General features: G+C 39.9%; 2 long non-coding RNA genes across 2 annotated transcripts; both read left to right on the top strand.

Moving 5' to 3' along the window:
• Positions 1-15,146: 15,146 nt before the first annotated feature.
• On the top strand, positions 15,147-16,692 carry LOC141350899 (uncharacterized). Its single transcript, XR_012358998.1, has 3 exons — positions 15,147-15,710; positions 15,856-15,930; positions 16,419-16,692. It is a non-coding gene; the product is annotated as an uncharacterized lncRNA (long non-coding RNA).
• Positions 16,693-21,643: 4,951 nt separating this feature from the next.
• Positions 21,644-23,738, top strand: LOC141350898 (uncharacterized). Its single transcript, XR_012358997.1, has 3 exons — positions 21,644-22,069; positions 22,187-22,447; positions 23,549-23,738. It is a non-coding gene; the product is annotated as an uncharacterized lncRNA (long non-coding RNA).
• Positions 23,739-23,949: the final 211 nt, after the last annotated feature.

The following is a 23,949-nucleotide window of genomic DNA, read 5'->3' as shown; positions in this document are numbered from 1 at the left end:
CTCATCTAAAGGCCTTTGCGATGTTAAATTGCGGAGATCTTGAGTTTTCGTTGGAGGGTGTGTCCGTGGCGGCCTGACAAAGTTAGGCATTTTCGCAATGAAACAGGAAGTTGTTATAACTCAGGCATACAATGTCCAATCTGCCCCACGCTTCACAGGTTTGATAAGAGTCTCGACCTGAACACATTTTATTGCAAATATTCAGCTTCAGTCATAGCGCCACCTAGAGGTAGCAGGAAATGCCATGTTTTACGCTGTGATTTACTGCTCTTAGAGATTTAATCAAATCATCATCATATTTGGTCAGACTGATGTTAAGCCCTTTGCCATGATAAATTTTGAAGATCTTGACTTTTCGTTGAAGGGCGTGTCCGTGGCGGCCTGACAAAGTGTGATGTTTTGACATGAAACAGGAAGCTGTTGTAATTCAGGCATACATTATCCGATCTGCTCCAGACTTCACACGTTTGATAAGGGTCCCGGCCTGAACATGTCAATATAACAATAATCAGGTACCATCATAGCGCCACCTGCTGCACACAGGCGGTGTGGCACATCAGTTTCCCTTTGAATATCCACCTGTATTTACCCACTTTAATTTATACCCCCCTAGTTTACTGCTTTACTAATGCCATAGGGTAGCGGTGCACATGCGTGCGAGGGCCCTTCCATCGCTGCTTGCAGCTTTAATTATTATTATTATTATTATTTTCCGAAATGAATCGCATTTTTGAAGGCCTAAACATGCTCAAAAACTCATGAAATTTTGCACACGCGTCAGAAGTGGTGAAAATTTACATGTGGTATAGGCGTCAGAAGTGGGCGTGTAGAAATGGCTCGATAGCGCCACCTGCAAAATTTCAAGAGAACAGCCCCCCCGCTACGAAAAACGTACAGATACGAATTTTGGTAGGATCATCTATCCCCCCAAGACCTACAAAAAAGTCTCTTGGAACTAAGCTCTAAACCCCACAGGAAGTCAGCCATTTTTAATTTTCTCTGTCATTTTTTTACATTTCCAAGCGTCGTACTTTAACAAACTCCTCCTAGAGATTTAATCCGATCATCATCATATTTGGTCAATCTCATCTAAAGGCCTTTGCGATGTTAAATTGCGGAGATCTTGACTTTTCGTTGGAGGGTGTGTCCGTGGCGGCCTGACAAAGTTAGGCATTTTCGCGATGAAACAGGAAGTTGTTATAACTCAGGCATACAATGTCCAATCTGCCCCACGCTTCACATGTTTGATAAGAGTCTCGACCTGAACACATTTTAATGCCAATATTCAGCTTCAGTCATAGCGCCACCTAGAGGTAGCAGGAAATGCCATGTTTTACGCTGTGATTTACTGCGCTTAGAGATTTAATCAAATCATCATCATATTTGGTCAGACTGATGTTAAGCCCTTTGCCGTGATAAATTGCGAAGATCTTGACTTTTCGTTGAAGGGCGTGTCCGTGGCGGCCTGGCAAAGTGTGATGTTTTGACATGAAACAGGAAGCTATTGTAATTCAGGCATACATTATCCAATCTGCTCCAGACTTCACACGTTTGATAAGGGTCCCGGCCTGAACACGTCAATATAACAATAATCAGGTACAGTTATAGCGCCACCTGCTGCACACAGGTGGTGTGGCACATTTTTTGTCCTTTGAATATCAACCTATATTTACCCACTTTAATTCATATCCCCCTGGTTCACTGCTTAACTAATGCCATAGGGTGGCGGTGCACATCCGTGCGAGGGCCCTTCCATCGCTGCTTGCAGCTTTAATTAGGGCCCGAGCACCGAGGAGCAGGCCAGAATGGCCTGCACCGAAAGGTGCGAAGCCCTATTGTTTTTGCTCGAATTTATTAGGGCCCGAGCACCGAGGAGCAGGCCAGAATGGCCTGCACCGAAAGGTGCGAAGCCCTATTGGTTTTGCTCGGATTATTATTTTTATTATTATTTTTTTTGTTTTTATTTTTTTTAACACTTTTGGACTTTTTGGGTGCCTTAACATACTCGAAAACTCTTGAAATTTGGCACAGACGTCAAAGTCGTCCGTCATCGCAGAAATCCAAAGGCTGGAACACGGGCGTGGCACGGGGGCTCTGTAGCGCCCCCTGTAATGCAAAAAAAAACATTGATGCACAGATCGGGCAAAAATGTACGCACATTTACGAAAGTTGGTACACATATAGATCTCATCGACCCGAACAACTTTGGCCCTCTAACATTTTAGCTCCGCCCAACAGGAAGTCCGCCATTTTGGATTGTTTAAAAAATGCATGCTGTGAACTTTTGAATACTCCTCCTAGGGGATTCATGCAAATGACACCAAACGTGGTGATCATGATGTCAAGACATTGGTCTTGCTAAATTGCGAAGGGATTTTTGATATCTCGAACGGTGTTGTCATGGCGAAGCGGCAAAGTCTTGGGGAAATCAGAGAAACAGGAAGTGTCTAATATCTAAGACAAAAAATGTCTTTTAGTGATGACACGCGGGGTGTTTGTTCGTCTGAAGATTCCGATCGCATCGATGTGCCTATTGTAAGTCTCGGATATAGCGCCACCACCAGGCGCCAGGAAGTGTTGCAGTCACATAGGTTGATTTTTTTGACAGTTCCATGTGATGTTCTTTTAAATACTCCTCCTAGAATGTTTATGCGATTGACACCAAAAGTGGTCAACATGATGCCAAGACATAGTAGATGATAAAATGCGAAGGGATTTTTGATATTTCGAACGTTGTTCCCATGACAACGCGTCAAACTTTACTTTCATTTTAAAGGCATATTTAAGCCCTTCAGTTGCATTCAGTGGACTTTTCAATACTCCTTCTAGGATATTCATGAGATTGACACCAAACGTGGTCAACATGATGCTGAGACATTGGAGATGATAAAATGCGAAGGGATTTTTGACATCTCGAACGCTGTTGCCATGACAACGCATCAAAGTTTACTATTATTTCAGGAATATTTAAGCCTCTTGGCATGCTTAGATTTACTTGAAATTTGGCACACACATCAGAGTTGTCAACTGTTAAGTGTTGACAAACAGGTCAGACATGGGTGTGCCTCTTAAGTCGCTCACTAGCGCCCCCGTTTGTCCAAAATGTGGGGTTTCTTTTACCTACAGTCCCCAATTGGGTCAGTAACAACATAAATAGTCCACTGATATTTACCCACTTGATGCACTTGCCCACCGTGCATTGTTTTCTTGGAGGCACCGTGTAGCGGTAAAAAAACGTGCGAGGGCCCGCCATCGCTGCTTGCAGCTATATTTATTTATTTATTTTTTTTTTTTCAACACTTGTGCTAATTTGGGAGCCTTAACATACTCGAAAAGTCTTGAAATTTGGCACACACGTCAGAGTCGTCGGCCATCAGGTCCGGGCAAAGGCTGGACCACGGGCGTGGCAAGGGAGCTCTGTAGCGCCCCCTGCAATGCAAAAACAAACATTGGGGCACAGATCGTGCAAACATGTATGCACATGTACGAGAGTTGGTACGCATATAGATCTCATTGACCCAAACAACTTTCGCCCTCTAATATTTAAGCTCCGCCCAACAGGAAGTCAGCTATTTTGGATTGTTTAAAAAATGCATGCGTTGAACTTTTGAATACTCCTCCTAGAGGATGCATGCGATTGACACCAAAAGTAGTGAACATGATGTCGAGACATTGGACTTGCTAAATTGCGAAGGGATTTTTGATATCTCGAACGGTTCTGCCATGGCGAGCCGACAAAGTTGTGGCGAAATCAGAGAAACAGGAAGTGTCTAATATCTAAGGCAAAAAATGTCTTATTGTAATGGCACGCGGGGTGTTTGTTCATCTGAAGATTCCGATCGCATCGATGTGCCTTTTGTGACTCCCGGGTATAGCGCCACCACCAGGCGCCAGGAAGTGTGTCAGTCACAAAGCTGGATTTTTTTGAAAGTTCCATGCAATGTTCTTTTAAATACTCCTTCTAGGATTTTCATGCGATTGACATGAGAAGTGGTCACCATGATGCCGAGACATTGTAGATGATAAATTGCAAAGGGATTTTTGATATCTCAAACGCTGTTCCCATGGCAACCTGTCAAACTTTACTTTCATTTTAAAGGCATATTTAAGCCTTTCAGTTGCATACAGTTAACTTTTAAATACTCCTTCTAGGATTTTCATGCGATTGACACGAGAAGTGGTCTACATAATGCAAAGACATTGTAGATGATAAATTGCGAAGGGATTTTTGATATCTCGAACGCTGTTCCCATGGCAATGCATCAAACTTTACTTTCATTTTTACACATATTTAAGGCTGATAGTTACATGCTGTGAACCTTTAAATACTCCTCGTATGGGATTCATGCGATTGACAACAGAAGTGGTCAACATGATGCCGAGACATTGTAGATGATAAATTGCGAAGGAATTTTTGACATCTCGAACGCTGTTCCCATGGCAACGCGTCAAACTTTACTTTAATTTCAGGCATGTTTAAGGCTCTTGGCGTGCTTAGTTGAACTTTAAATTTGGCACACACATAAGAGTTTTCGGCTGTTAAGTGTGCACAAAAAGGTCAGATAAAGGCGTGTCTCTTAAGTGGCTCACTAGTGCCCCTGTTTGTCTAAAATCTGGGGTTGTTTTTTTACCTACAGTCCCCAAATGGCTCAGAAACAACATTAAATAGCCCACTGATATTTTACCCACTTGATGCCCTTGCCCACCGTGCATCGTTTTCTCGGACGCACCGTGTAGCGGTAAAAAAACGTGCGAGGGCCCGCCATTGCTGCTTGCAGCTATATTTATTATTATTTTCCGAAATGAATCGCATTTTTGAAGGCCTAAACATGCCCGTAAACTCGTGAAATTTTGCACACGCGTCAGAAGTGGTGAAAATTTACATGTGGTATAGGCATCAGAAGTGGGCGTTTAAAAATGGCTCGATAGCGCCACCTGCAAAATTTCAAGAGAACAGCCCCCCCGCTACGAAAAACATATTGATACGAAATTTAGTAAGATCATCTATCACCCCAAGACCTACAAAAAAGTCTCTTGGAACTAAGCTCTAAACCCCACAGGAAGTCAGCCATTTTGAATTTTCTCTGTCATTTTTTGACATTTCCAAGCGTCGTACTTTAACGAACTCCTCCCAGAGATTTAATTCGATGCTCATCATATTTGGTCAGTATCATCTAAAGGCCTTTGCGATGTTAAATTGCGGAGCTTTTTACTTTTCATTGGAGGGTGTGTCCGTGGCAGCCTGACAAATTTCAGCGTTTTCGCCATGAAACAGGAAGTTGTTCTAACTCAGGCATACAATGTCCAATCAGCCCCACGCTTCACATGTTTGATAAAGGTCTTGGCCTGAACACATTTCAATGCCAACATTCAGCTTCAGTCATAGCGCCACCTAGAGGTAGTAGAAAATACCATGTTTTACGCTGGGATTTACTGCTCTTAGAGATTTAATCAAATCATCATCATATCTGGTCAGACTGTTCTTAAGCCCTTTGCGATGATAAATTGGGAAGATCTTGACTTTTCGTTGAAGGGCGTGTCCGTGGCGGCCTGTCAAAGTGTGATGTTTCACCATGAAACAGGAAGCTGTTGTAATTCAGGCACACATTGTCCGATCTGCCCCCGACTTAACACGTTTGATTAGGGTCCCAGCCTGAACACATAAACATAGCTTAATTTAGTACCAGTCATAGCGCCACCTAGAGGCAGCAGGAAATGCCATGTTTAATGCTGTGACTTACTGCTCTTAGAGATTTAACCATATCAACATCATATTTCATCAGTCTAATCTCAAGACCTTGTGTGATGATAAAAAGCAACGACCTTGACTTTTCATTAAAGGGCATGTCCGTTGCCGCCTCGCAAAGTATCGTTAAATGAATCACATTTTTGACAGCCTAAATAAGCTCAAAAAGTCATGAAACGTTGCACACATGTCAAAGGTGGCAAATATTTTCATGAGATATAGGCTTCAGAACTTGGGGTGTTAAAATGGCTCTATAGCGCCACCTACAAAAATTCAATAGAGCAGCCCCCCCACTACGTTAATCGTACAGATACGAAATGCGGTAGGATCATGTATCACCCCAAGACCTACAAAAAAGTCTCTTGGAGCAAAGCTCTAAACCTCACAGGAAGTCAGCCATTTTGAATTTTCTCTGTAATTTGAGTGCAAATTTTGCCATTTCTTGCCTTCGTATTTTAACGAACTCCTATAAATTTAATCAGATAATCATCATATTTTGTGTGTTTCATTTAAAGGGCTTTGCAATGCTAAATTGCGGAGATCTTGACATTTCAATGGAGGGTGTGTCCGTGGCAGCTTGCCAAATTTCTGTGTTTCTCAAAGAAACAGGAAGTTGTTCTAACTCGGATTTAAAATGTCCAATCTGACCCATGCTTCACAAGTTTTATAAGTATCCTTTCCTGAACACATCAACATGCCAATATTCAGTAAAAGTTATAGCGCCACCTGCTGGAAGCAGAAAGTGACATGTTTAACACTGTGATTTACGGCTAATCTAAATGTATTCAGATCATCATCATATTTGGTCAGTCTAAAACTTAGGGACTTCACAATGATAAATTGTGAGGATCTTGACATTTCGTTAAAGGGGCGTGTCCGTGGTGGCCTGTCAAAGTTTGATGTTTCGCCATTAGAAAGCTGTTGTAACTCAGGCATGCAATGTCCGACCTGTCACAGACATCATACGTTTGACAAGGGTCCTGGCCTCAACACATCAATGTTACAACGATCAATTACAATCATAGTGCCACCTGCTGCACAAATAGAGCTGTGGCACTTCAAAGTTCCTTTGAATATCCACCTACATTTACCCACTGAAATTTCAATCCCCCTGGTTTATTGCTTTACTAAGGCCATAGAGTGGCGGTGCACATGCGTGCGAGGGCCCTTCCATCACTGCTTGCAGTTTTAATTTTATATTTTGTTTTCTCATCGTTGTTTCCTATTTTTAAATCATTGTCGCTTGGGGTTAGGGCCAGATCCGGGGTTTGCGTTAGGATGTTATTTTGTGCATTGGTTTCTACATGTTTTTCGTCCACTTTTAAAACTATTCTCGCCTGGAGTTGGGGTTAGAGCTGGGGTTTGGGTTAGGAAGTCGCAGAAAGTGATTCCAACCCAATAGAAAACAACTATGACAAAACAAAATATAAAATGACACGATAAAGAAAGTCGTGCCACAGACACGAACAGCCATTGATAGAAATTCGTGCTGGGAAGGACGAAAAAGACATTCGTCTCCAGAGACACGAAAAACAGCGGAAATTCGTGTCATCAAACACGAATAAATTAATCAAAATTTTCGTTACAATAACACGACTTGCCGTGAGACTGGGTTGAAGATTTTTAATTGATCTTGGACCGCTTTCATTCTCAGCATTGGACTACAATTTTTTTACCCAGGCTGCATTTTCTTTCTTTTGCTAACTGACTGTACTCATTAGTGTTCAAATGTTATATGCAAGGAACAGTTAATAGTTTTATTGCCATTGGCAATATTTTATAAGGCATAACTGTGTTCATGTTCATTTTAAGAGGACTTACATAAGTAGTTAAATGCATTTTTTAAACTTATGAGCAGTATTTTGCCTAGTTGTCTTTTAGTTTGTATGGTTAATGTCAGCAAGTCAAAGTTTGACTCTCATAAGAGGAAATGTTTTGATCTGGCCCTTAGCATAAATGGTTTTGACACAACTTGCAGGCTTCTAGTGATCTTTTCACTGTCAGTCAGTGAAACACGCAGAAAGCACCTAAACAGATCTAGTTAGTTTCATCCATATCATGTTTAACAATATAACTGTCATTTCTAATAGTTAGAGTAAAGAGAATCGTGCCAATCATTTAGATTATAGTTAATGTTTAACTGTAAGAGAAATGAAGCTGAACGAGCAAGTATAAAGAAAACAATCAGATTTGTATGAGTGTGGGTAGAGTGATAATGCAAGAATTTTGGTTTTGAAAAAGGACAAGAAATAGCTCTGTATCACTACCACAAGTTCCCCATCAGAAAATGTTTCTAGCACAGGGGGAACAACATGCCTGCGTTCGCCCCGAAGCCTCAAAATGTTGACCGTTTAGTGTTTTAAAGCTTTAGTGTTTTAAAATGTTAAGGTTTTCCAGTTGTTGTTTTCAAAAAGCACATGTCCTATTTATTTTTATTATTTTTATTTATTAATGTGTCAACATTCTAGTGTTTATTATTAACAGCTTACAGATTTTAAGTTACTCATCTGAAGGGGTCTAAAATGAGGAAAAAATACTTTTAATACTGTTTTGAGACTGTTACTTTTAAGTCCAGCACTTTATTACAACTGAAAGTCCTGTGTAGCACATTTTTTTTACCTGAGTGCAATAAATGTTTTTGTAAAAAAAAAAAATAGAATCGTGATTCACATTTTAGCAAGAATCGTGCATAACTAATGAGATCTTGTTGCTGATGATGTGAAGAGATGCTTACACTAGAGCTTAACAGATCTTATCTGTACATCAGTTGTATAATTTAATTATTGCAAATATTACAATTTTTTTTTTATTATAATATGTTTAAATAAAATATTCTCAGTGCAGACAGTTACAATAGTAAACTAATGATAACAAACATTTAGGGCCCTATCTTTCACCCAGCGCAATTGACTTTGTCAGTGACGCATGTGTCATTCGTATTTTGCACAGGTGCACAGCAGGTTTTTCCCTCCACAGGCGCACGTCGGCAAACTAGGGAATGAACTTGGGCTCCCTGGGCGGTTCAGCGCAAAAATGGAGGCGTGTTCCGGCGCAAACCATACCTGATGCCATTTTGCAGTTTAAAAAACTTTGCATTGCGCGTGGTTCATTATGCTATTTTAAGGGCGAATGCTTGACCATAACGTATAGCGTGCACAACGCGCACACACTTTGCTTATCTAATCTACACAGATGCAACAGTTATTTTTGCAAATCATAAATTGTTACAATAAAAAATATTAACACATGAGATAAGGGAAATCATTGTGGTGAGCATTGTTGTGATAGTTTTTATTTATTGTGTGGCTGCGTTAAAAAATTCTCATGCAAATAACGATTAAAGTATTTTCATACGTTTGTTGTGTGGCTGTATTACGTTTATTTTATGTAAATAATAATTAAAATGTTTTCATAAGAAACCTTAATGTATATGAACTTGATTTGTAAGTGTACTTTGGGGTTGGACCTTGCTTGCGTTTCTTGGGTCCGATTCAAAGCCCCCAAACCCTTTCAGTGGTGAGGGTGGACACAGCAATGTCCTCTGCTGGCGTTAGGTCGTGTGTAGAGGCAGATCCACCTCCCGTTACACGGCGTGCCCGATTTATGCTGGCAAGCTTGGGATTCCCCCGTCTCCTGACATCATTGTAGCGCTTGGCGCAACGATGGGGATGCCAGCTGATGAGACAACTGCCGACGCTGATTTGGGCGGGTGTCTCCTTTCCCCATACAGAACAACTTCTCTGTCTTTGACTGCTCTTACAAGAACGTGGGTCTCCTCGGCTGTGAACCACTCCTGGCGTGCGTCTGGTAAATCCGTCATAATAATAGCAACCCGCCATGGAACTTGCGCCCTTGCGTTTAAAGGGAATGTTGGATAGCGTTCTGATTAGTTTATTTTACGTTACGCCCAAACCACACCTATGAATAATGAACCTACTTCAGACCAACCCCTTATTGATTTGCGCTTGGCGCAAGAATTATTTCTCCCGCCAGGAAAATAGCAACAGCGCCCAAGATCCGCCCACAAAGTCACTTGCGCTTTGCGCTTCGCACTTGCGTTTCAGATCGTTAAAATAGGGCCCTTAAACTTCATTGATATGCTGTAGTATTGGGATGTGGATATATTTTTGTGGAAGATGTAGGCCTAATGGTGACAGAATAACCAGGCTAACAACAGGAGACATTTAATAAGAGCAAGAGTTTTATTATTTTGCAAAAGAAACAAAAACATCTCTAGAAAGTCTTTTCTTCCTCTTTAGTTGATGTGTGATGTTTAACAGCTCATTGTGCTGAATCTGAATTTTAACAGGATATTTCACACATTTTAATGTCACTACCTGTTTTCTTTCACTTACAGCTGCAGATGTGCATTTCAGTGGCTCTATAATATATATGTGTAAAGTATGAGTTATCTAAAGCTGAAATGTGTAAAATGTTTAGAGTGACAACATGAATGAATGTCACTAATACATAGTCTTTAATACTGGGCTTCATTTTGTAGAGGGCATTTCACAAGACTTTTTTAGGAATAAATAAATTTGACTTTTTTTTGTCAAATAAATCATTGGTGTCCCCAGAGTACATATGTGATGTTTTAGCTCAAAATATCATATAGATCATTTATTATAGCAACTTAAAATTGTCACTTTGTAGGTGTGAGCAAAAATGTGCCGTTTTGGTTGTGTCCTTTGAAATACAAATGAGCTGATCTCTGCACTAAATGGCAGTGCCGTGGTTGGATAGTGCAGATTAAGGGTCGGTAAATATTTTAAGTTATGTTTTTATGTTGCGTATGTTTCAAAGGTTGATTAATTTGATATACTGTTGAATAGTTTAATCTACATCAACATATTGTTGTCATATTTTCTAAAATAAATGAATATTTTTCTGATTTCATATTTATTTTAATAAGTCAGAAACGTCTCCGTTGTGCCCTGCTTACAGGCGCGGTGGGCGCATGCAGCAGGTGACGCCAATTTCGGGTCTTCCGAAGGTTAAAACGTCTCATTTCAGTTCTCTTCGTGAACTTCTGAGGCATCCACCTTGAAAGACTGAGTGCTCACCTTTTAAGGTCTCGTGCTTATAAGGTTGCAGCCCTTGAATTGGGACACAGCTACAGTGTTCATGAGCCCTATTCACTTCCATAGTAAGATAAAAGAATGGGGCCCATGAACGGTTTGGTTATGTTAATAAGTGGTATTTATATAATTTAGGATGAAATGTGTTATTGTTTATTACTATGAAATTGGTATGTGGTCTTTAAGTAAAAAATTATGCAATAAAAATTGTTCAATAGCATCTAAGAATACAAATACAGTAACGAATAAGTTTAATAACTGTTTTCGCTATAACAGGTCTTTAGATATTTTTCTGCACTGTGTCAGGGGTCTTGGCCCCAAAACCTTTGAGAACCCCTAGTTTAAACACAGCTTCTATAAAAGTCTGACAAGCAAGTTGTCATGTTTACAGTTTCCACAAACGTCTTTACTAACTACTGAAAAATGTTCTTCATCTCAGCTACAAAATCATATTTAATGCTGTTGTTACTCTTAAATGTTACACATAATCTCATGCTGTTGTTTGTGTTGTTTACAGATTTTACTATCACACCAGACAAAAGTCTCTGTTCAACTGTTCTAAGAACAGCACACTGACATCAAACCAACAGCCAGAACTTCACATTACAAACACAGGATTATAAATACACACTAACTGTTACTGTATATCTACTTATGGCCAAAGCTGTGATAGCTGTGCAAAACAAAACTGAACAAACACACTGATTTCCCTCATTCATGTACAACACAACACATTTCTGTTCAACAAACACACAACACTATCTGCACACAAGCTGTCAGCAGCACAAACATCATTTACTCATATTCACTCATGTATCATTAGATAAAGATTTAAACTCTGAGAGGAGCATGAAAAGATTTAGTAAAAATACAGGACCAGTAAATGACTTGATCATGTAAACAATGTGACAGTAATTGATGTGTTAAATCCATAGAGAGAAGATAATACTCACAGAGAACTAGAGGAAGAGAAATCAACTCCATACTGATCTACTGATGAATGACACTTAAGACACTTCACACTGTGATAAACACTCAAGACTTCCTCTATCCACCTTATATTTTTGAACGCGGAAGTAAGTGATGTGATGTATTTCCCTTCTTTGTGTGAGACGTCCGTTTCAATAGCCAGCCGGTAGAAAACAGTGCAGTGGGAGCAGACATAAAACAGGAATAAAAAAGTTATGGTAAATATTTACTACACCTGTCATCTATGAACCAGTGTGAGGATGAAATGAAGAAGTGTTGATATATCATATTAAGATATTCAATAATTTTGATATTAAATCAATTCTTAATTGACTTGTTTGAGCTTTTAAGCAGCAGTTTCTTTCTCATTCAACACATTGTTATTTGAACTGGATGGATGTGTAAATACAGATAATGGGTGCACTTGCACCACATACTCTTGTGCGTGTATTATGCTTAAAACAAATGTTTTTTTTAGAGATTTACTGAATTTGTACCAGCTATTATGGCATACACTGACTGCACAAATTATGTCGGTCGTCTTGGATTTAATAATAAACATTAAAAAGCCAGTCAAAATGACACAACTGTCCCTCGCAATACGACTACCATTAGTTGTAGTGCATCAATATATCGGCTGATGATGCTTGCTATGCATGTGCTGTAGACGAAGAACCATACACACGCAGCTATGACACGCAACTCCAGGAAATGGCTTAAGCATATATTTATATTGCTGTTCTTCAAATCTTTTCAGGTATTTTAATGATAATAAAGAATTTGTATAATGATTATGTTTGACGAGTGTTGCTTTTTCAAATGCATGTTATAAACGAGTCAAACTAACAGTGATTTTAAAAATCGGATAGCAACCACAACAACATGACAAAGTTTCACACATAAGTTTCAGTCACATCTGATTGGCTGCAACCCGACTTACAAGCCTCAGTGTTCTCAGTGGTTTGAAGAAATAACCCGAGAGGATACCAGCTCGACACGAACACTATAAAACCTGGTGAACGTATTAGGTGTCGCCCAGCCTGCAGCTCTACAAATGGCTGTTACCCAGCGGGCACCTTGACGTCAATTTGACATCAACAAAGAGTCAAGATTTTGACCACCATGTATGACGTGCATGAATATGCATATTTTCATTATATTTTGTATTTATTTCCTTGTGGTTGTAAAGAGGCCCAACAAAGGTATCAAACTGACATGTTTTTTGTTGTCCCTATATCTCAGGTCAATATCATTGACATTAAATTGATGTTGATTTGATGTCAGGAAATAAGATGTCAAATTGATGTTAAATTTATGTCAAAACAATGTCTGAAAAAGTATATTTATTATTCATTGTAAATCAATGCGACTCATTTTTAACATCTTAAAAGTTGTAATGGGGAGAGTTAAAAATGTAATAAACACGTGCAAATAAACTATTAATGTTTTTTATTATTATTATATTTTCATCACAGTGTCTAAGACTAAAATATAAAATTTTAAATATAAATTTGAAGAATACCATTAATAATAAAATAACATCAGGACGTTTATATGTTTCATTCATACAAGTCAGTTTGGAATGTTTGATCCTGACAAAAAAGAAGCGAGGTAATCTCGCGAGCAGTGTTGCCAGATTGGGCGGGTTCCCGCCCAATTGGGCGGTTTTGAATTTGATTGTGCGGGTAAAAATTGGCTTGGGCGGTTGTGCAAAAATTGGGCTGGTTTGGGATCAGTTGGGCGGGTTTGAAACGTGCATTTTATAGGCTAATTATTTAACAAAACACCCAAATGTGCATGTATTTCATGACGTTACTAAACACACGCCCACTGCATGTGTTTGTGTTGACGCCATGCCGATGATGAGTCCGCGTTTAGCCAATCACAAGTGATAGCAGCCAGCCAGCTCTCTCAGCGGGAAATCAAGATGTTACAGATAGGTGTTGGAGAGTGACCCGGGCCTGAAGCAAATGGATAATGCCTTTTAAATCGGAAAATAGCACTGCAAATTCTGCAACACGGACTCCGGATTGCAACGTATACGTTGCTTGTCACACATCGGCCGTGTCTCAATGCGAATGCTGCAGCCTCCGGAGGTCGCATTTCTTGGCTCCATATACGTCATCGACTGTCTTGTTTTAGAATATTAACAGTTATAAAGTTGACTTTTATTCTTAGTTAATAGTAAATTGTTGTAATATGCTTATACCTTGCGAATGTAATGGTCAGTTAACTAAAATAAACCAGGCTTGATGACGTATGCACCCTGCATACGCGACCTCCGCAGGCTGCAGCTGGAGTGAGAAACGGACATCAATTACACGTGTTTGAGCCGTGGATGAATTATCGGAGCATTTCAGGTGAACAGAACCAAAGGTTCGGCTGTCATTTAGTCAATTGTGGAACCATGAACTTCAGCCAGACTGTACATAGTTCTGAAAAGTTCAGATGTTCACAGTGTTCTTCAGCTTCCTTGCAAGTTAACGCACAACCAACAGCCTATTATTGTTCTGCATTTACTGCTTAAGGTAAGCCTATTTACGATCTCTCTCTCACACACACCTATTTATCAAGAGTAAAAATACATTATTAATAATAATATAAATAGATTAAAAAAACGTAATTAACGAATTGGGTATTTGAATAATCATAAAACACTTAAATATACGCTGTAAAAGTGCATTGTGCGTGTGGGCGAGAGAGCATGATGTAGCTGTTGTGAACAAGTTGTCATTTTGCTAGTGTGGTTCTGTTCTGGTGTCGCTAGCTATAGTATGTTGCATTAATTGTGTAAGTTAAAATAACTAAATGCTAATCAAATTAAACCAAAATGTTGATTTAAATATTTTGGGCGGTTTTTTGTGCGTTTGGGCGGGTTTTGGAACACTTTTGGGCTGGAAACCATCAACTCTATCTGGCAACACTGCTCGCGAGATTACACGATACTGGAGAGTTTAACGGCTGTCTGCGTGATCATCGAGAAGTGCATCGAGGTAAGGAAATATCAAGTCAATAAGTCAATGTTTAAACGCCTAACATAATTTTATTCACACATAAAATGTTGTATGACAAAAAGCACGATGCCAATTAATTGTGTTTTTCTGTAAGTTGTGAACGTATCCGTTATAATGGTTGATTGATTCGCTATTCCACCGGATGTTCCCGCCGAAATTGGACTACGGTTACATTAATATGATTGTAATATGAATATTAATCAATTAATATTATATCGGGTGTTATCAACTTAACCACATTGTTGTTTATTGCTTCAGAAAAGCACATAAATGTAATGGCTTTTTGGACAACTGTTCGGTAGAAAAGCGTTGATTCAGTCAGTTTATCCGAGAGGTCTTACAGGCGCCACAGACACCTCTGTCAGAGTCATTTGTAAAGAGGAGCAGCACGGCAGCTGGATGAGTGCGGTCAGTTAATTAATGCTGCTTGCTTAATTTCGTGTAACTGATTAAGTGTTTATACTTAAAGTTAGATGATATGTTGGTGTTTTATGGCTCGCGGATTTGCAATAACTGCATTTATCAGGCAATCACACGTTACGTCACACGCTTATGCTTGTACCTGCGGTCGCTCGCGCTGTATTCATGATTTAAAGCAGAAAATAGACTCTTAACTCCTTTGTAAGAAAAAGTCAAGCAGTGTAAGTTTTTGGCATGTGCTATTTGAATTGAAATGAAGTGTAATGGTGTTATTTTGCTTACTTCTCTTGATGAATAATTAGCACGTTTAATGGAACTTGAAAATATTTGTTATATATAAATGTGCTCTTGTTTTCAGTGTATTTTTATAAATCTTTTGTAATGTCTTTGTTATCAGAGCCCTTCAAATTAAACATAGTGATGGTGATCTTGTCAATGCTGAGATTTTAATGCATCAACAGCCATTACATCTATCTGGATCAGGTAACGTTGTGACATGTTAACCCTGATATTTTACAGTATATACTTAAATGCATTATGCAAGTGTATGCATTACATTCTGATAAAGGTCATCATTTATAGAATTATCTTTTACTATTGCACAAATTTTACTTTTTTATTTTGTCAGGATTGAACAAGAAACAGACAGCAAGGGTTGTCAGGTCAGAAACGTGATGACACACAAACATAAGAAACTTGACAGGTGAGCTTTTTAAAAACACCTGCTACTTGTTTCTCAGTACTGGTTTATCATTGTCATTAGGAAAATATAAGAAAATAATTCAGTATGCAATGGTCACTGTTCAGCACAGCACTTAATTTCTTCTTTATGTCACTATTCCCTCTATAGTATATACATGTTTCAGACCCTTTGTTTTCAATAGACAGACACAGAAGTTAATTCATAGTTCAGAGTGGATGTTGATGCAAGTTTTAAAGAGGCTTCATATTGACAGACAAAATGGATCTTTGTGGTTGTGTACATAACAGCATTTCTTTCTGTCTTATCTTTATTATGGCTGTGACAGTATTTTACCACCGCCATGGTAATGCACCAATTCACCACTGTGGTGCGGTGGTTTATATAATGTGTTTGTGTGAGGTGTATATCTTTTTTATATATATATTGAAAATAAAAAATATAAACAAAGATCATATATGATGTTTCTTAACAAACGTGTGTGTTCATAGGCGGCAATTTCTTTTTCCACCGGTGGGTGCTCATCACAACCTCTAGCTTTACTTAGCAACGCCAGGTGCTCTGGAGCGCTCAAAAGCTTTGAAGAGGTGGAAAGCAGTGCAGTCACGTTTTCGTGTGATTTTAGATGCGAATTGTAAAGTTAAAGGTAATGTTTTTTCTGTGTTTTTGATTGTGTTCATGTTTTGTGTGTAAAAAAAAAACAATATTTTTCACACAATTTACTGTATAGCGCTGTTTTCACTGTCCTCAAAACGGGCTGATGTCTTCCTTGTTCTATGAAGTCCCTCCTTCAGAATTATGTAACGTGTTCTGCTTGTGTAGTTTGTTTAGTGTGTTTCGACAGCAGCTTAGCTTAGCCAGAGCTAGGGCTGCACGATTAATGGCACGTGATTGTCACGCGCATCTCGTCAGTAAAGCTGGTTTCTTGATAAGTAATAAATCGCCATCAGCTGCTTTCAGATGGAGCGCCATTTACTACACAGAGCCATAGTTCACTGACAAAAGGGGAAATAAATATCGCATTCATAATCGGCAATGATTTCCCCTTTTGTCAGTAAAGTACGGGTCTGTGTAGTAAATGGCGCTTCATATGAAAGTAGCTGATGGTGATTTATTACTTATCAAGGAACTGGCTTTACTGACGAAATGCGCGTGACAATCGTGTGTAATTAATTGTGCAGCCTGAGCCATTTGAGCTAAGCTGACGCCTGACGTGTTCCTGTGGGCAGAGGTTAGTCAAAGCTCATCATTCAACTTGGAAGTAGAGGGCTGTAGTACAAACTGGCCGTTCGCTGTAGGATTTTGTCACAGGTGGGAGCAGAGCGGACCGCCCCTGACGCCGGTCATGCTCCTCATTCTGTTTCCACCCCGAGGACGTCCCAAAATGCCCCAATGACCAAACAGACAAGAGGAATCAAATTTAACAGTCTTTATTTAATTAAAAACAGGGAAAAGGGAAAGGGTTCTAAAAATGGAGAGCTTTCTGGAACTGAGGGAACAGTGATCCGAGTCACTTCTGACTCTTCACGTGGACTGCAGGTAAGTCTTCCTGACTTTCCCTCTCTCTTCGTCTCCACGTGAACTACAGGTAAGTCTTCCCGGCTTCCTCTCTTTGCGTCTCACAGGTGAACTACAAGTGAACGTTTCTAGCCTCTTTTCCTGAGCTCAGAAGGATAGATACTAGGGGTGTCACGATTCTCCAAATCCTCGATTCGATTACATTTTCGATTCTGATGTCGTGATTCAATTCAATTCTCGATTTTTAAATGTTTTTTTAAAGACAAAAAATTATATGCCTTTATTATTATTATTATAGTTTCACTTTAACATGCACATTGCGTGCTTTTCCTCGCATGGGGGGTTTGTGGGCTTTACTTCACGCAAGAGAGCTTGTAGAGAGAGAATTCTTTCTTGCACGCAGATAGACTTAATGCGCGCGTCTTGGACTCCTATTATCTGAAATAAAACCGGTGCGTCATAAGCAGCTGCGCTTCTCTTGCACGTGCTCTCACATCTGTCCAAAGTCTAAACATAAACTAAAGTAATAATTCTTACCTATTTGTTCAGTTTTATGCGTTTCATGCGAGCTGAAGCAAACTATACCTTTTGCTTAAAATATAACCGGCTGCATCTTGGCGGCTCTCTTGTGCACGTGCAGAGGCCTGCGCTCTGTCCGAAGGCAGATCACTAGGTAGTAATCCTGTTTATAATATGCAGTTGTAGCAATACATCCCTCGTGTTTAAAATATAAATTGCGTTCCGCTGGATAAATGTTTTTAAAGGCACTTCTGAGAGGTTTATTTTCCCCGCTTGGCAAGCCGACCGGACGTGACATGGGGCGTGGCAGCATCGACGATCCCATTTTTTAATTCGAAGTTCGAGGTTGTAACTTAATTTCGATCGATTTCGATTTAAAATCGAAATCATGACACCCTTAATAGATACAGGTAAGTACACTGGTAAGTAAGCAGGTAAGTACACTGGGCTTGCAGCTTCAGGCGTACAGGGAGGTATACAGGTGAGTAGCTCTAGGCGTAGAGGGAGGTATACAGGTACGTACAATGGTGAGTAGCTTTGGGCGTGCAAGGAGGTATACAGGTAAGTACACTGTTAGGTAGCTTTGGGCGTACACAGCGGAGTATACAGGTAAGTACACTGGGCTTTAGGCGTACAGGGAGGTATACGGGTGGGTACACTGGTAAGTAGCTTTGGGCGTACACAGGGGAGTATACAGGTGGCTACACTGGTAGGTAGCTTTGGGCGTACACAGGGGAGTATACAGGTAAGTACACTGGTCTTTAGGCGTACAGGGAGGTATATGGGTGGGTACACTGGTAAGTAGCTTTGGGCATACACAGGGGAGTATACAGGTGTCTACACTGGTAGGTAGCTTTAGGCGTACACAGGGGAGTATACAAGTAAGTACACTGGGCTTTAGGCGTACAGGGAGGTATATGGGTGGGTACACTGGTAAGTAGCTTTGGGCGTACACAGGGGAGTATACAGGTGGCTACACTGGTAGGTAGCTTTGGGCGTACACAGGGGAGTATACAGGTAAGTATACTGGGCTTTTAGCTTTTAGGCATACAGGGAGGTATACAGGTGGGTACACTGATAAGTAGCTTTGCAACTTGAACTTACTGGCAAGGGAATGGGCGGATGTACAAGGCTTATCCTTCTTGACACTCTGGTGGTTGGAGCAGACGTATAGGCACACAACGACTTCTAGTCTTCCTCTCTCGGACAGACTTACCACGACCACTTAGGCGCCGACTTCAGGGCATAGGATAACACAATCCCACGACGACACAGAGCCCTTGGCTCGGACCTGCAGGCTGGCAGCAAAGACACACAATCTCTTCGACAATAACAATACTTCAAGGTACATGCAAGGAGGATTACACCACCTCTTAGCTTCAGGCAGGAAAGGGGCAGATAGAGGCACCGGGTGAGGCGGCTTTGTTGTTTAGACAAACGCACCCACTAGATGGGGTCACAGAGGTAGGTAGATGGAGGTGGGGGTCGTACGGTACAGCGTGCTACAAGAGCGCGGCCAGCCACTTCACCTTAACTTTCTTTCAGACAACCAGGCAGAAGATATGGACATAGATTGACATCTGGAAACTCGACACGTGTATAGTTATACACAACAACAAGTAAGTACACTTTTCCCCCACCACAAATAGATAGATACAAGCTCTCCCTCTGCAGATGTCGAACACAATGTTCACAGTCCAGCCTTACTTGCTACAATCGAGGCGCCACCACAGGCGGGTGGGAGTTGAATCGGTCCCAGTCGTATAGGAATAAAAGACAGCTGTCCAATGCCACCACTCTGCTCTTCGGAAACGGGTCTCTTTCTTCAGCCTGGGAAGTGATCGCTGACAACACTGACAATACACAGCACTCCAAAAATCCAAGTGTACACTCTCACAAAATAATCACCCACCGCACTCCACGCACTCACGGTGATGAAGGTCAGGGTCACCCGTTGGGCCATGTTCAGAGTCCTGTATCGTTCGATGACTAAGGCAGAAGACAACCATATGTAAACGTCAAGGCCACGACTACTTAAGCCCTTCCCTTCCTCGGCCGACTCCAATGTGTCAATGAATTTTCACAACAAGCTGGGGGCTAACACACTCAATCAGGGAACAAAGACAAACTAAGAGGACAGTATGGTTAATATATTGCAAGTGACAGAGTGATAACAAGACAAACTTCAACGTATCGCACTGTTGCTTTAACTCCTTCTTCCCTTTTTCTTTACAGATGTCCCAACCATCCAGGGCCTTGTTTATGCAGACTACTCCATCCTTTTGACATATAAGATTCCTTCAACATACACAGTAGAATCAACAGCGCATCACTGCAGTATAAATGAGTTCAGCACTTATCTTCGTCTCTATTTCAGCCCAATTCTCCCGTCTTGTTTTCGCCCAGCCTACAAATCCACCCAAAAGATGTCTCTCCAAACACACCATAGACCTCCGCTTCACACACAGCGATCGACGGAAAACGAGCACCCAGACGCATCTTTTCAGCCCCCGTGGTTTCTCCGCTTCGCTCTTCCGCGAACGCCGGAACAAATGTGGCTTTTCACTCCTTCGTTGAAGGCTACTTTTCATCTCCCATTGCCTTCCTTCATCCAGATGCTCGTCTTTACTCTTCGTTTCGTTTTTCCGGCTTGCCCTCACACGCCCCCTTTCACAACAATCCAGCGGGCTCCCAAAGCGAACTCGTGGAACAACTGCTCTCCTTCAGTTTCTTTCACGCCCTTTTTATGGGCCTCCTCTCCTCTTCAAAGCCCAATCATCGATCGCCACACTTGCTTAACACACCTGATCCTTCTAATCCTCGATTTGTTTGCCCGGAGTTGGCCGGAACCGACCTGGTGTTTCATTAAAACTCATGCGGGCGGAAGGATCTTCGCCCTTTTCGTTCCGCCGATAAAAGTCACTCCATGACAGTTTGAAAGGGGAATATATTGCTTGGCAGTGAACTTAGAGCATAAATAATACCTTAGCTCAAACAGCAAGATTACACGCTAACTAAAGTTGCGATCAGGGAAAACCGTACATTTTAATGTGAATAAACTGAGCATATGTGCTTTGCCATTTTGCTGGGTGCTAGAGCCGAGCTTCTGAGCACCCACGGGATTGGCGCCTATGTGACAAAAATGTGAGAAACCTTATTGGGGTTATAATGCTTCCAGCAGCACTAAAAACATGTTCTGATGGTGTACGGGTAGCGGAGATTGATACTTTTTCACAACCTTGAGTGACCAAGAAAGAATATTTTGCCTTTGTTCTGCTCGAAAGCTAGCGGGTCATCACTGATATCAGTTTCAAATAGCGCTCTAACTCTGAATCTGCTGGCTGTTTGCGTTCACACAAACATGAAGATATCTCGCTGGGGGAGAATGTACTTTATATTTTTTCATAGTTTGTGACGTGCACGCAACCGCAGGGCTCTCCTGATTTTGCCAAGTGGTTGATGTTCTCAGGGCAACATTATGTTGACCTTGGGACAACATTTCAATCAACCAATCAGATTTCATAAATAAGTTTACAGTTAGTTTTAAGTTTAAGCTTACAACCAGGATTAGCTGTTTCTAGACCATTGTTTTTCACTTATCATGTCCATCTGATTTTAGGGTTTGGTTAGGGTTGGGGTTTGAGGTGGGTTTAGGTTTGATTTAGAAAAATGTTGTCCTTGGGTCAACACAATATGTTGCCCTGAGGACATCAACCACTTGGCAAAATCAATTCAAGCCAACCGCAGGCCGCACTTCACCACCACAGGCCGCACTTTACCATATGTATTATGGCTCTAATCATCACTTTTGAAATGATGGCTATGTCCATGAGTTATAAATTTAAAGTTACCATCAACCATTCACCACCAAGCTACCATGTTGTAATGGAGCCTTACAATATATTTTGTACTTGTTTTGGATTGTATTCAGATCAAATTCTAGTTATCCTAATAATTTAGATGCAGTGTTTTGTATTTCTCAATTTATGTTAAAAGGGGCTATGACTTGTTTTTTATTTTATTATGTGTTTTATTGTAGGCAGATCACTGTGCAACTTGGTGAAGTCGTGTCTTTCCAGATCCCAAAATCTGTACCCCTCAAAAAGTAAGTAAATAATAATGGTGTCCCGTGACAAAAAATGGAAAAATTCTTTATTTTTAATAGTTGTACTTGGGCCAGTTTTTTGTATGTTTCTGTACTAATGAAATATGTTTTTTTAAGGACTTTATTAAATGCCATGATAGCCAAGATGAGCCTGAAGAGGAGATTTAGGAAGATGCTGTTTTATAAGTCTTTGCTGTGCTAGATTATCTGTGGTAAGTTTGTAAAATGTGTATTAAAAATAGGACAAGAACATCTCCTAATCAAAATTTTTTGATCAGGTAGGGGTGTCTGCCAATGTGATGCCTTGCTGGTCTGGTTTGAGTTTGAAGTCTCTCACAGACAGTCCAGAAGGTCTGGAGTCCATCTTAGCTTTCATTGGTAAGTGACTGCATGACTGCACAAGAGGCTGTTTGACCCACACATAAGGCAAACAGTCAATGTTTGCTTTGTTTAGCATCTAAATTTGGGGCTGTAAAAATATAAAGTCAATATCACCCAAGTATTCAGACCCTTTACTCTGTACTTTTTGAAACAGCAGTTACAGCCTCAGGTCTTTTTGGGTAGGATGCAGCAAACTTTGCAACACCTGGATTTGTTTGTAACCAAACCGTTCAGAAGCACCATTCACTTCCATAGTATTCTTTTATCCTGCTATGGAAGTCAATGGTGCTTCTGGTCAGTTTGGTTACAGACATTCCTCAAAATATCTTTGTGTTCATCAGAACCCTTTAAGGTGTAGAAACATCAAGACCAATAGGAGACACCTGAGCTAAATTCCAGGTATTGTTGCAAAGGGTCTGAATATGTATAATGTAAAAATTATATTTCAGTTTTTCTTTTTTCATACATTTGCAAACGTTTTAAAAATCAATTTTTTTAGAAAAAAATGTAAACAATTGAAGTATCATGCAACAACATAACAACATTGAAAAGTGAAGGGGGTGTTAATACTTTCTGAATGCACTGTAGATTATCTTAATTAAAGCTCATTGTCACATTTGTAAACACAACAGCTTTCTTCCTTCATGAGACAGTTATGCTGTGTTTTTAGTCAGACACACATCGGTAACACTTTAAAATAATGTTCATTAGTTAATGTTAGTTAACTACATTAGTTAACATGAATTAATGATGAACTGCAATCATACAGCATTTATTAATCTTTATTAATGTTAATTTAAACAATTACTAATACTTTATTAAAATTTGGTTAACGTTAGTTAATGCACTGTGAACTAACATGAACAAACAATGAACAGCTTTATTTCTATTAACTAACATTAACAAAAAATAATAAATACTGTAAAAACTGTATTGCTCATGGTTTGTTCATGTTAGTTAATACCAGAACTAATGTTAACTAATGAACATTAGTTACCCACACATCTTGCCTTAATGTGCAATAAAAAAAATTATGCATGGGCTAAAAAACAGCATTTTTGACAACAAAATAACATGTGGTTTGTTTTTCCTTTTTAGATGCTGTCATCATATTTTAAGTGCATGAGCCAGAATGGATGGGTGGTGGTGGCCATAAAAAGACTGTCAAGTAAACCAACAACAAAATTCATATTTGCAGTTATAAATAAAATGACTTTTAAACATGATTTTGTTTTCTTATTTTATGATTTTACTCTATATTTGGAATATTCCACTTTTGCACTACTAACTGGAAACTGTTTGAAAGAATGTGTTTTTATCTATAAAAGATAAATTTCAATGGTGAATCAACGTTAAAATGCTGGCTGGAATATCAAAATAGCATTAAAACGACATCAACATCATAACATCCTGATGTCAAATAGATGTAGAATTGACATCAAAATGACATCAGCAGAGGTCAAAATCTTGACATCAAATTGACATCGACACTTTGACGT

The sequence above is a fragment of the Misgurnus anguillicaudatus genome, chromosome 19 (genome assembly GCF_027580225.2).
Source record: "Misgurnus anguillicaudatus chromosome 19, ASM2758022v2, whole genome shotgun sequence".
Taxonomy (NCBI): Eukaryota; Metazoa; Chordata; class Actinopteri; order Cypriniformes; family Cobitidae; genus Misgurnus; species Misgurnus anguillicaudatus.
The sequence above is the reverse complement of the archived record's forward strand: the minus strand, read 5'-3'. Positions and strand labels throughout refer to the sequence as shown.